At 41.4% G+C, this 14,218-nt stretch overlaps 1 protein-coding gene and 1 long non-coding RNA gene across 4 annotated transcripts in view; one reads left to right on the forward strand and one right to left on the reverse strand.

The window, feature by feature from the left end:
• The window catches only part of LOC102470604 (uncharacterized), a 12,460-nt gene extending 9,104 nt beyond the window's left edge, over nucleotides 1-3,356 (reverse strand). Inside the window, exons 1-2 of one of the 2 annotated variants that reach the window (XR_003548028.1) lie at nucleotides 3,124-3,356; nucleotides 1,080-1,140 (exon numbers count right to left, since the gene is read on the reverse strand). This is a non-coding gene — a long non-coding RNA (uncharacterized LOC102470604). The remainder of the gene's footprint in view (nucleotides 1-1,079; nucleotides 1,141-3,123) is intronic. The other variant, XR_337512.2, reaches the window with a different exon arrangement.
• CTNNA2 (catenin alpha 2) overlaps nucleotides 1-14,218 on the forward strand; it is a 917,008-nt gene that overhangs the window by 241,810 nt on the left and 660,980 nt on the right. The gene's annotated exons all lie outside the window — the stretch shown is intronic.

The raw sequence follows: 14,218 nt of genomic DNA on the forward strand, positions 1-14,218 counted from the left end.
GCCCTTAGGAAAAATGGTTTGTTTTTTTTTTTTTTTTTTCAAAAAAAAGCTTGTTTCCTTAAAGAGAGAGAGGGAGGGAGGGAGGGAGAGAGAGAGAGAGAGAGAGAAGAAAGAGAGGAAGATGAGAGAAAGACAGGACCCTTGACAGTATCTTCATGCTGTAATCACTCCTCAGCCTCCTGACCAGTCAGGATCATGGGTGTACCCAGCATGTTGAAACAGACCCAAAATATGAACACAGATCTTTTCCACGTGGTTCAGCATCACACAGCACCCAAACTACTGCCTGGGCCACCACAGTGGACCACCTCTTATCGTATGGTTCTAGAACTTAGATTGGTTTTTCCATTTTTAAATGGTTAAAATAAAACAACCAACAAAACAGAAGTATATGATACTTAATCTTGTAGTAAATTTGAACATTGGTGTCCTTAATAAAGTTTTATTAGAACACAGCCGTATTCATTTAACAGTTGAGTAATTACAACAGAGCTCTATTTTTTTTTTTTTAAGTTGGCCCTTTCCAGAAAAAAAAAATTGTTAATGGACTGTGGTGGGCAGTGATGGGGGTATAGTTTGTCTGGAGTCATCAGAAAAACAGGCTTTATAGATTCCCATTGTCACCACCATTATCATCATTGTCATCATTAGTATTTATATTCTAGCTGAGTAATCACCAATGAACTACTTAACCCATTGTTATCACATCATTTTAAGAGAGAGAGATTTTTGCTATAGGATTGTGTACACTCGCCAGAGAGGCAGAGAGAGACACTCCTCCATTCTCCTCTCAGGACTCTGGGCATGAATTCACACAACTCCAGCATGAGTTTTAAGCCACTGGATCTAGGACTCGAACCATGGTTGACTACCTGGGAGTCCAATGATACAACTACCCCGCCACCCGCTGGTCCCCATTATCACATTTTAACCAAATAAAATGTAAAGGCCATTCACTGCTTGATTTTGTGATCATTTAGATGATATAGAGTCATAGTTATCTCTGTCAGCAATTATTATATTTGTTCAGGTATCCACAGCAAATTTTTAATTTTCCCCACTCTGTCTTTGCCACCTACCTGTGTTTTTGCACACCTCATTCTTGTTGTCAGATGGTGTGTGCCAGCAAATTGTATTAGTCTAAGGAAAACATAATTATGAAGGTAAAACTGATACAAAATAAGGTCATTTGCTGAGCCAAATATAAATTATATTTGGATCACCTATTGTTTGGGATTTTCTGCCCCAGTGCCTCCCGAGTTAGAGAGCTCATCAGGAGCCGGCTGAGCCTGGAACTGAAGAAATCTTACGTGTGAGTTTCGTAAGGCTTCCTGGTGAAATGATTAGCCCGATGCTATCTGTCAGAGTCAGTCCTGTGCAGCTGTCACCCACACCCCCGCCAGTATTAGGGTGCGCGTAATACAGATGTGGGCGCCTCTTCAGGCAGATGCCTGGGGCGAGTAATCTACCATATTTTATCTAGGAGGAAAGATATTAAAAGTCAGAGAACAGCTTTAAAAAATGCAGAAGCATACAAATCGCCTGTGAAAATCTGAAGCTATAACTCTCAGTGTTTGGGGATAGAATTATGATTTTATATTGTCCAGAAAATCAGTAAATCCTCACATGGGAATAACTACCTAACTTCTGATGACCAATCAGCAATGGCAAACCAAGCTATTTTTCAATGTGCTGAGTGTCACCATGGTATTGACATCACTGAGGACAGAGCATTGCAGGCATCCAAGAGTTATTTTCATTCAGTGAACAGTCCTTGGTGCACATGTGGATTTCAGTCCCTGTTCTATAAATTGCACATTCCCCCAGGAGTATGGAGTCCAGAGCTTGGGAGTCATTCTTCTGGATCAGAAGTCAACTAACTACAGGGAGTGGGCCAAATCTGGCCTGCCGCCTGTTTTGGTAAATAAAGTTTTATTGGAACACAGCCACACTCATTCGTTTTCATATTGTCTGTGGCTGCTTTCTCACCATAATGGGAGAGTTAAGTAGTTGTGACAGCAACCTCAGGCATGCAAACCAAAAATATTTATTATCTGGTCCTTTATAGAAAAAGTGTATGGTCTTCTGCATTTGATTACTCTTTGTTTTTGTTTATTTCTTTTTTGTTTTTGTTTTTGTTTTGTTTAAAGCCCAGTGTATCACAGTGTATCACAGATACAATATTATCGGGCAAGATGGAGAAATATTATAAAAATATCCATGGGATTCTGGATATTGTATAAAATTCTGGAATAAGAGCACTGGTGAATATTTTGTCACTTACAAAGGCAATTCCTTCACCTCTACAGCCATCTATTTATTCAACCTACTTAAAATAATTTTGCAGGGCAAACTCTTTAAGAATGTATCACCATTTTATTATATACATCATTGGATGTGCCTCCATTCTAATAGACACCGTAAGAGGATCCCGGTGTTACTAATTTGAACACAAAGAAAACATCCTCCTCTAAATAATTTAAATTGTTCCTTTGTCCTCTGGGTATGTCTCTCTCTTTTTCCTCAGTCCTCAGAAAAGATGGCAAGTATCTGGTAACTTGTGTTGCTTGAAAACAATTTCAGATACACTCTCTTATGCAGGGAGAATAAATTGGGCTCCTGAATGAGAAAACAGTGGTAATTTCAGAATAGCAAGTTCAAAGTTTTATTGACAGCCATAAAAAAAAACAAACAAAAGCAAAAAAGAACTAAGACACATTCTTTTGTAAAGCAAATATTCATTTAGAACATGAAAATGCAAACAAACAAAAATACATGAAAATGCAGTATCAAATATGTAGGTTTTGTTGTATTTTTATTTGTATATAGTAGATTTTCTTTTTTATTCTAAATTTTTTTTTTTGGTCACATAGGACCTGTGTTCCAACCCCATGGCCATATCCACTGGCCATACTATCTATCCAAATGCCCATTTAACACTAAAACCCTCTCTGAATTTGGAGTAGAAACAGACAAAGCAGGTGCAGATGTCCTCAGTATAGCACCCAGGTAGGGGAAGGCACTTTCTGAGGGAGGGCACTCACCCAGGGGCTCCGGGGTCCTGAGAGAGATTCTGGTTCCCACTTTCCCACATTCCCATAAGATTGCCATTTTCTTACTTACCTTTCCAAAAGGTGGCTGAGGTGTGGAGCAGAATTAAACATCACCCTGCAGGGACTTCAGCTTGGCAAGGCTCCTGAAGATAGTCTCACACACAGCCTAATCTTTGCTCCACAGTTTCCACCAAATGTGTCAGTTCATGTCTTCATTTCAGCGAGAGACATCTTGATGAGGAAATGATCTTTATGGTTGACCCCATGTGCTTCTGCGAGCAGACTGACCTTCTAAAGTTAGCATTATCGAAGCTGTGTTTACACCTCAGGAAATGGTCTGCCTCTTCCAGATCAGCCTGCAAAAGTGAATGTAATGAGTGGCTAGTATAATGAGATCAGCGTTCGAGGTGGTTGTGGGCGTCTGGGGGCTAGTGATACTTACACACACGATTTGTTAGATAATGTAGTAAGAGATGAGGCCTGACTCAGGCTTCACGCTTTGCGAGCTGCCAGTTTCTGTGCTGTTTCTATTTTCATCAAGGCTTTCCCTTGCTGTGTGAGCCAGCCCTCATTGGCCTCAGGATCACTCATTCACTCCCTCACTCACTCAGCACACGGCTCCTTGCACCTGCAAGGTGTGATTCTGTGTACTGGGAGACTCTTTTAGCACATGTGACCTGTAGTTTAGATCATTGGTGGAGAGGTGGAATGTAACCGTGGTCTTGGTTCATTGGAAAAGTGATGACGTATTTTTCTCTGCAAAAATACATCATGACTTTTCCGATGACCCAATAGAAGACATTATTTACCTGACACCTAAGCAAAAAATAGAGAGAGAGTGCACTTCAGCTATTGTTAAAGAACTGAGAATTTGCAAGATCTTTAGAACCATTGTCGTCATTGCCTAAAGGCTAGAGCAGAAAATAGGGAAATTAATGAAACCAGTGAAAGCTTGATGACCGTCAGAAAGCACAGTAGTGAAAGAGAGAGTGAGAGAGAAAGAGGGATGGAGGGAGAAGCAACTGGTCATGAATAGCATGGAATACACTTAACTTTTGGACCAGAAGACACGTCCATAGTTTGTCAGAGGTTGTGTCCTAGGGATGGCTTTATTCCAAGAGGGAACAGCATGTGTAGAGCACAAGTGACAGGGTGCGGTTTTGAGACTGGAGAATAGGTTGTTGGGAGAGATGAAAAAAAGATGAAGGTAATTATAGCATGTCAGAGAAAAAGGTGTGGAACCTAATGACCAGGGATCAGAGCCTCACTCCACCACTTGGTTGCTGAAGGAGCTCTGTGGACAAGTAACCTCTCCATGCTTCTGTTTCTCCATCTACAGGGATCTAAACTAGGACATCAATTTGCCCGAGGGTTCCATATAGATTTATATTGTTGATGTTTGTGCAGATTTTAGAAGATGTCTTGCGGTGTAGAACAAAGTTTAGTAAACTTTGTAAAAAGCCAGAAAATAAACATTTCAGGTGGGCTGCTACTACTGGACGCTGCCCTTATATTGCAGTAGGAGCCACAGACAATGCATAAGGAAGTGGCGCTGCTGTGTTTCAGCCAGACTGTAGAAAAACAGGTTGTGGACTGGATTTGGTCCATTAGCCATCATTTGCTGACCCCTTTTTTAAGAATATGGTCTTTGTTCTGTTAAGTGTTCAAGTGTGTTATAGGCCTGAGTGTAGAAAATGATTTAGTAGTCCTTACAGTATTAGTCCCTAAACAGCAAAGAGAATGATATGATTAGATTTTATAATTTACAGAGATAGCTTTCTGAACAAAAGGGAGGATTTACCAAAGTGTGTTATTGTACGTGGTATATATGTGTTATCATTGGCCTAAGTGAGATGCATCTATAGACAACTGAAATAGTCCAGAGATGATGAGAACTTGGGGCAAGATCATTACTGGAAATGGAGAAGACACACTTGGGAGACAGTGTATTTAGATATTTTAATATGACAGCCAGGTTTTTGTTTGGGTCATTGAGAAAATAACTACAGAAGAAATAGACTCCAGGAAGATGCTGTATTCATGTGAGGAGAGGGTAAGTTTGCTGGGCCTATCGGATAAGTTTTTATACAATGTCTTAAAGTTTGGAAGAGATAGGTCTGAGGATACAAACATGGAAAGCACTAATAGATGACAAATCCAATCCAAAACAGAAGAAAACATGTGTATGCGAATGTACTTGACTAACTTGTTCATGTATTAGCATAAGGCCAGAGATAGGCATATACTTGGAAGTCTTGGGATTGCAAGCGAGAAAACTGAAAAATCTTGGCTCAAACCCCATCAGGTTTGATGCTGATAGTCAGCATCGAAGACTATCAGAATGCATCTCTATTCTGAAGATCTTCGCTTTTTACTTACTCAGAGCTATTTATTTAGCCCCTTAGAAGGAAGTGACGACAGAAGCTGAGTGTAGCCAAGAAAGTATCATTATATTGTACCTTCGGACAGAAAGAAAGCCCTGCTTGGAGTGAGCAGGTGGAGAGAAGGAACCAGACAACAACCAACAACGTACACATCACTCTCACTGCATCTCTACCTAATGAAGGACTCCTATCAAATCCCTCTATTTAACCTGGAGGACACATGTTTTATGTAATTACCTATGTATGTGAAAGGTCCTAATGACCCACCTGCCTAGAGTTCTCTTGGCTCTTCCTAAGTTCTCATTTAGGTTTTTATCTTTTTAATCCAGCATAAATGGTTCGCGCACATGCGCATGCGTGAGTGTGTACAATGTGTCCCCGGCAACTGATTCCAAAAATGACTTGCTGAAATGCACAATTCTGGCTGAGCTGGCACTGATCTTTTGATGTGGGTGGATTTCTGCTGATTCGTGGAAAGTTTCATGTCCCAACCCCCCGTGAAGTCACAGCTGGCTTTTCCAGGCCAGTTGGCTGGAAGTAAGAGTGCCATCTGGGACCTTGACAAGCAGCAAGAGTGACTGGTCATGCGGGGGTTAACAGGAAGCGTTGCTCTTGCTGGTGGTGGTCTCCACTCAGTCCTCTTCTCTCAGATGTTTCAAATGAACCTTCAACTCACAACTTCATAGTTCATGTGTTCTTATCTCAATGCTTGTACTCTTAACCTTACCTCCAACTGTGAACATAAGCGCTGACCATAATTACCATTATTTACCTGTATCTATGTGCATGAATCACACCAGTATTTACCGATGTACAGATATAGGTAAATGATGTAGTGTGTGTGTGTGTGTGTGTGTGTCCTAAGCAATATCTCCATGAGGTGGCTGTTGTTATCTGTCCTCATTAGAAAGGCTTTTATGGGACCAGCAGTTAGCATAATGGCTATGTCACTGGACTCCCATGTAGTCGATCGCGGTTCAAGTCCTGGACCCAGTGGCTTAAACTCACGCTGGGCGCGTGTGCGTGCGTGCCCAAGATCCCGAGAGGAGAATGGAGGAGAAGGGATTGTGGCATGGCCATCCTCTCTGGGGGAGTGATTTCTCGCTTTCTATGTCTCTGTCTCTCTCTGTCCCAAAAAAAAAAAAAGAAAGGTTTTTATACAACCCATAAAAAAATATGTAGGACATTGGCATATAAGAGCCCAAACTCAACCCAGAAAATAGGTTCCTTTCTTTCTCTCTTTAAAAGAGACCTATCATACATATAAAGGCTTGTTTCACTGTTTCTTGTTTTCAGAATACATCGTTTCAAAATGAGTATTCTTCTGCTGACCAGCTCTCCTGATTCAGGAATTTCCTTCTACCTGAAAATGAGTTTTGTTTTTTTTTCGTTGTTGTTGTTGTTTTTCTAAAACATCCACTCTCTTGCAATTGTTATCACTTTGTTCAAAATAAATACAGAGACTACAGTCAGATGTGAAGACTGACACCTTCCAGCGAAAATCATTATGGAAATGGAGACAGTCTAGGCTTTGCAGTAGCCTCGAAAGGAAGTTTTCCTTCACTAATAGCTCTTTCCAAACTCTCATTCCAAATAGCAGAAATTAGAAACTTTATGAATTGGCTTTGTATTTATGCTTCCTTAACTTCCATGAAGGCATGATTTGTTTAGTTTAATAAGGCCTTGATTGCAGGTATCAGCACACAAGCGTTGACTGAAACTAGGTTCCTTTTGGTAAAATGCAAGCTGTGTGAAATTCATGGAAAATGCAATTACGTTCTAATTTACTCAATGCCACTGGCTTTAATTAAAGTAGATCATATTTCAATGAAGCAAATTCATGATCCTCTTTAACAAAGGAAGTCGAAAACATAAGAAGGAAATTTGGTATTTTTCCTTTGAACATTAACCCAGAGCGTGGTTAATCTGTAGCAGCTATTTGAGAAATTATCTGGCCACAGGTCAGCTCGCTCATGCAGAAAGGCCTGTAGGACCCCTTCAAAGGCAGCTTATCTGCTGCAAAGGAGACCAGCCATACCTGATGCGAGGACCCAGGGAAGGCATCTTTAATCTCTTTTGTTTTATTCATTCGTTTCATGGAGACTATGATGGAGAGAGAGAGACACCCCCCAATGGGGGCTTTGCACTGTGATCCACCTCTAGCCTCCGCCAGTCCAGATCATGGGCTTGCATGAATGTGCCTTGTGTGTACAAGGAGATCTTGGGTCATGAACCTGGGACCTTCACAATGGAGTTCAGCATCATAGTGTTGTGTGACTGCTGTACCACTAGCTAACCCCACTCTGTCATTATTTCCGATTCTTCCCCACCATACACCTCACCTAGCTCTTCTGCCTTGTATTATATACTTACAATCTTCTCAAAGTTTATCAGAGGTAAGGGATGACTTACACGTGGACACAGTATACTAGGTTGTAGGCAGCTGAATACTACACCATCTGAAGTTGAAAGCAGGCAGGTGCAGGGTTGTTTTAGCACTGCTTTGGAAAACCAAAACTTCTTCCAATCTCAACTGATAAGCTTGACCCCTAGGTTTGGCTTCTTATGGTGGTAAGGTGGCTTTTTCAGCCACAGGCATGTTATAGAGGACAATAATATTTGAGAAGTACTTCCTGTCATGCCTCTCTCAGGGTGGAAGTCCTTTATTAGACTCCCCAGGTTCCCCACTTCCCACACATCTCATAAGTCTGTAGGGTCGCTTGTCTATGACATGACAGGAAGGACTGCAGAGAGGTAGGGATGAGGAAGACCAAGAGCTTCCAGGTTCTTCAAACAAAGGCGTTTCCTGTAGGAGGGAGATGAAGTGGCTGGAGAGCGGTTACTGGCTAAGCCAGTCCTTGTGTCTTCCATACCGCTCACAGCCCAGCATTAGTTTTCATATATTTATGTAGGTATGGAACTATTGGAAAAATGAACTTACAGGTCATGATCCTCGATCTTACTGGCTTTGGTACTCTACCAGTCAGTTGGCATTCCTAAATAAGAGTTCATGAAGTTCATACAAGATCATTATGCTTAACTTTTATCAAGGTTTCCTTCAGACTTCTATTTCTTGAATACTCAATGTGAAATGATTCCAAATAACTTTTATAAAGAGTTAGACACAGGTAGTGATCTATAACTAAATTTTTCTATGCTACATGGGGAGGAGGGATTAACATTTCCATCGAGGGAGTACCGTGGTGACAATTTTAAATGCTATCTCCAGTGGACCATGTAAGACAATGAATTTAAAGTGCAACAATTTATGCTAAACAAGGTTAAAATGTGGCAAAGACTGACTATGTTTTAATGTGCCATAAGGAAATTAAAAGCCTCTGGCACTATAAAACACTAGTCTTTGGTTTTGACTGAAGTACCCATTACCAGCAAAAGGTTTAGTCAGTCACTGTGTTGATAACACAAAGGGTAATTTCCGAAAGGCTGTGCATTGCTGAGGAGGAGCCATTTTAAAATTTGCTCTTTCTTGAACCTGACCAAAGATCCCCAGTGTTTTTTTTTTTAATAGTCATTTTAATTTGTCTGATCATTTCTACTTCCTTTTGCAACTGAATTGACTGATTATAGTTAATAGGTTTTCATTCATTAAGAGTAATAGCTTAGTGTAAGTTTGCTTAGCTAACCGTTTGTAAATACTTTTCAGTATAAATTATGTGAATATGTGGGCGCACTTCCACTGTTTTATTTCTGTTTTGCGTTTATTACCTTCTGGAGAATGACATTCGGATTTTGCATGAAAAGCTCCTTTGGGATACCCGATGTTCTAACAAGGATCTGGAAAAATAGAAACTAAAGGAACTTGAGCAGCCGTTGGATACTACTTTCTTCTTTTTCAGAGCTGATAGCATCGAGACTAATAGAGGATTTTCTTCCAAGGTGAAATGTTACATGGAGATGAGGCGAATCCATTTAACAGGCTCTTTCCGTCACTTCCCATGCTTCAGCATGCCAGTCACTCAGTAAATGTCCACTATTTCGGTGAATTGATTCTTTCATAGATTATTATGATTTGTTTGTCTTTTCTTATTATTGACTGCTAGGAAGTTATACAGAGTTAGAGTTCATACTGGTTATGAATCACAATGGCAAGACGGAAACACAACTTTCTACCAATGGTTCGGTTTTTCAAGGCTCCCATTTTAATTTTTTTCTGAGGTGCCTTTAAGGGCATTTACCTGGACTCATTTATTTAATCAGATCGTTTGTAATTTACTGGTGGAATAGTTGGTTCAGAGGAGGAACCACTGACATTTGGTTTAATTGCCTTGGAACAGTTATGTCCCATGTGCCTCAGTGATAGGCATCTTGGACAAAACTAATAAATAAGTTGAGTATGCAATGTGAATCAAATGCCAACTTTGGTTTTTTTCCCACACGGTCCAAAATGGCTAATGAAGGTATCTTCTCTCTGGGGGCGCATGAAGATCCAAAAGGTATGGCTTGGATTTATAGAAAATGCTGAGGAAAACCATTTTATGATTCTGATTTGGTTCAATAGCTAGACTGTGTTTCAAGAATCACACTAAGGAAATAATCATTTATTTATTTATTTATTTTTTTGGAGAGATTTTTCGCTATAGGGCACATGTGCTCGCCAGACAGACAGAGAGAGACATAGAGACAGAAAGTGAGAAATCACACCCTAGGGGGGATGGTCACGTCGCAATCCCTTCTCCTCCATTCTCCTCTCGGGATCTTGGGCACGCACACACACACGCCTGGCGTGAGTTTTAAGCCACCGGGTCCGGGACGTGAACCGCGGTCGACTACGTGGGAGTCCAGCGACATAGCCATTATGCTAACTGCTGGTTCCCAAGGAAATAATCATTTCTTAAGTCAAATTAGCAGGCTGTCCAACAGCAAACCATTGAATACCACAGTAAGAGTTAAATGACTCTTGGATTATAATTTAAACTATACCACTGATTTGTTACATCACCAGGATATAATTACATACCTTCTTGGTGCCTTGATTAATTAAAATGTGTAATGGGAGCATTCATTATTATTTACTTTTACTTCTTGACATGGCTTGTGAGGAATAAGGCAATGTCTGTGATCAATTTTGGAAAAGTGTAATACTATGTAAATCTAAGGAATTAGTGTTAATGTGTAGAGGACTCATGGAGCAATATAGAAGATGATAAGTGTTGAAAATTATCTAAGAAAACCTCTGACATCTAGGTGGTGTTGAAGATGAAGGAACTGATATCCAGTGGAGTGGAGTAATCCTCCCAGGGACTCATGGGAAGTGGTAAAACTAAAAACAGGGGCCTTCACCTCTTCATGACACGTTCTTTCTCGATCACCAGTTGTATTTATCAAAAAGAATCTCTAGCAAGGTGAATGAAATAATTTAAAGTGAAAAATTTGACCAAGATGGCAACAATCCATAAAAGTCCATTGTATGATCAACCTGATCTCTTGGGAAATAAAAAGGCTTGGCTACTGCTCTGGAGGAATTGCTTATCCATTAGGAGGATCAGAGACACCCTGAGGAAGTATGAGAGATGATAATAATCAAGTACAAGTAGCACTTGAAATAAAGCACTGTGGGACAGGTGGGTGTAACAGAGAAAGTGCCAGAGCCAGGATCACCCAGTTTCCTGAGCTCAGCTTCAGACTCAGAACCTGGGACCCATGACTTAGGCTCCTGGTTGGACTGATAAGAATTACCCAACACACATGATAAATTCATCTATTACCAAACTTCGTACTTATAAATAATTAAGTGGGACAATGTTGGTGCTGGGAATTTCTCTGTTTCTTCCCCCTTCTCCTAACAAGGTTTCATTTCGTTTCGTTTTGTTTTGTTTCGTTTCTTTTTCTTCCTTTCTTCCTTCCTTCCTTTCTCTTTTTTTGTTTGGAGAGGTTTTTCAGTACATGGCGCGTGCACTCTCCAGACAGAGAGAGACAGAGAGACAGAAAGCGAGAAATTACCCCCCAGGGGGGATGGCCATGCTACAATCCTTTCTCCTCCATTCACCTCTTGGGAATCTTGGGAATGCATGCACATGCGCCTGGTGTGAGTTTAAGCCACCAGGTCTGGGACACGAACCGCAGTCAACTACGTGGGAGTCCAGCGACATAGCCATTATGTTAATCTGGTCCCTTCCCTTTCTCTTTCTTTTAATTTGTAAAAAGTGCATATGTTTGCTAGAGACAGAGATAGAGAGAACACCACCCAGGGGGGATGGCCACACTTCAATCTCTTCTCCTCCCCATTCCCCTCTTGGTATTTGGAACATACATGCATGCATGTCCAGTGTGTTTTTCAAATCGCTGCATCCAGAACTGGAACCACACAATTAGCTATGGGGGAATCCAGTTGCCTTAACCACCACACAGCCAGCTGGCCCCCTAAACAAGATTTCTGAGTCATCCCTACTTTCAGGTAATTTAGAAAACAATGACTTAACTAATATCATCTCACTGTGTATATGTGTTTCCTTCTTTCTTCCTGAAACGTGGAAGTGTTGAAGTCAACAGAAGTAATTTGCACACTTTCCCCAGAGTTGATCTGTTTCATATATCAGTTTTTCAGGTGCCTTACTTTGTGGAAAGTGGCCCAAGGTTTTGTCCTCCATGCTTGGCAGAGAGCTGTGTAATCAATAAATGTCTGCTATTTGAATGAGTAGATTATAGATAGATAATTATATAGATGTAATTATACAGTTACCATGTAGGTACAGCCATAGATATAAATGCAAAAATGGGTGTGTGTGTGTACTCAAATATACCTGTGTGTAAAGGGCAATCTCCCTCCTCGAGTGGCTTACTGTCACAGTAAAGAGTGAAGACACACACTAAGAGTGACCAGCAGGGAAAAAACCCACTTCTATTAGTTTTCTGAGCAGACTCGAGTCAGTTTATCGGCCCCAGTGCTTTCCATCATCCAAGAAGGCAAAGCTTTGTTGGTTTGCCTGGGAAGACCAAACCACAGCTAATAAGCTTAAATGGAGCAGTCCCAGTAATGCCATCTCTGAGTGTGGCATGGCATGTGTCCCACCTGCTCCTTCCTCTGGAGACAAACTCTACTCGTCCTCATCTAGTCTCCAGTGTGCCCTCACACAAGGAGACGCTTGTGTCATGGCTGCTTCCTGCTTTCTGCTCACCGCAGGCTGCAGTTTGCTTTCACCCCATAGCAGCTGACCACTGGGCTTCCTTCCCTCCGTTCAGGCATTGCTATCTTTTCTTTTTCGTTTTCTTTTCTGTAAGTTATGGAGGAATCAGGTTGATTCTATACCCCTCCTGAGAGAAAACAATGCAACTAAACAGATCATTGCTTAAACAGCATGAAGACGTGCTACATGCTCCAAGTTCAAAACTGATCCGAGTGATCCTCAGAAATAATGATAGGCCAAAGAAGTACTTCTTGAGCTGGTCCTGGAAGAAAGAGAGCATTTGAACTGTTAGAGGTAAAGGAAAAAGTACTCCAAGTAGATGGACTTTAGACAAGGCCTAGAGATATTACGAAGACATGATATTCAATAAAAACCTGGAAAATAGCCTAGGCAAAGTTGGGCTAAACAGAATGCTACTGAAATCTGGTTCCTCAAACCTCACGTTCTCATTTCTTGCTTAGTACATATTGGCTTCCTTCCGATGTCTCATAATGGGTCTTAGAAACAGCTTTGAAGTCTGACCGTGGAACAAGCACCTGTGAAATAACCACCCAAAGAAATCAGCATTGGATTTTACAGGATGTATTGGACCTCTCTTTCTTCAGACCTTTTTTTGCAGGTCCTATAGCAGTAGGGGGCTTGCAATGGAGGATTGCATGTCTAGTTAAATAATTATTGAGAAAAAAACAGACAGTGAACAGAATCCTAGTAGGTCAGTTGGCTCAATTCAGGTCTTGAAGTAGACAGAAATAGGGTCCAGGTTGACTACACTTATTTACACCACGCCCTGTCCATGCAACCAGCAAAGCGCAGCAGAGCCCGGTCCACTGAGATGGGTGGTATTGAGGCAAACTGATAGGACAAGGAAGCAGGCTGTTGCTTTCCCCAAGTTCCCTGTTCTCTGTCTCTACTTTCATCCCAATATTTTAGGTTTTGACTTAACAACCAACTACATTATGAGCATAGTTCTTGACGTTGGCAGGAGACGCTTCACTGAGATAGGTCTCTCTGAAATGTCACGTTCCTTTTTTTGAGTTTGATGCCCAGTGTAAGTTTAAGCCACTGGGTCTGGGACTTGAACCGCTGTCAACTACGTTGGAGTCCCCCGACATGGCCATTATGCCAACTGCTTGTCCCCTTTGTTGTTTTTTTGTTTGTTTTTTTGTTTTTTAGGAGGATTCTTTTTTTTTTTTTTGGAGAGGTTTTCGCTGTAGGGCACGTGTGCTCACCAGACAGACAGAGAGAGACAGAGACAGAAAGTGAGAAATCACCCCCCGGGGGGATGGTCACGCTGCAATCCCTTCTCCTCCATTCTCCTCTCAGGATCTTGGGCACGCACGCACACACGCTTGGCGTGAGTTTTAAGCCACCGGGTTCGGGACGCGAACCACGGTTGACTACGTGGGAGTCCAGCAACATAGCCATTACGCTAACTGCTGGTTCCCAGGAGGATTCTTAAGATGAGTTCCCTTCCTCCCTGATCCATCCCTTGTCTTCACTTGGTTCCTAATTTTTTCCCTCCTATTCCTGCCATTCTCTTTCTGAATCTCTCTGTATCTTTCCCGACCTCTTCCTCCCCTCCCCCAACACTCTTTATTCCTTCTTAGGATCTCTTCTTTTCCCCCTCTCTCTATTC

Source organism: Tupaia chinensis, unplaced genomic scaffold, assembly GCF_000334495.1.
Source record: "Tupaia chinensis unplaced genomic scaffold, TupChi_1.0 Scaffold146837_1, whole genome shotgun sequence".
Taxonomy (NCBI): domain Eukaryota; kingdom Metazoa; phylum Chordata; class Mammalia; order Scandentia; family Tupaiidae; genus Tupaia; species Tupaia belangeri.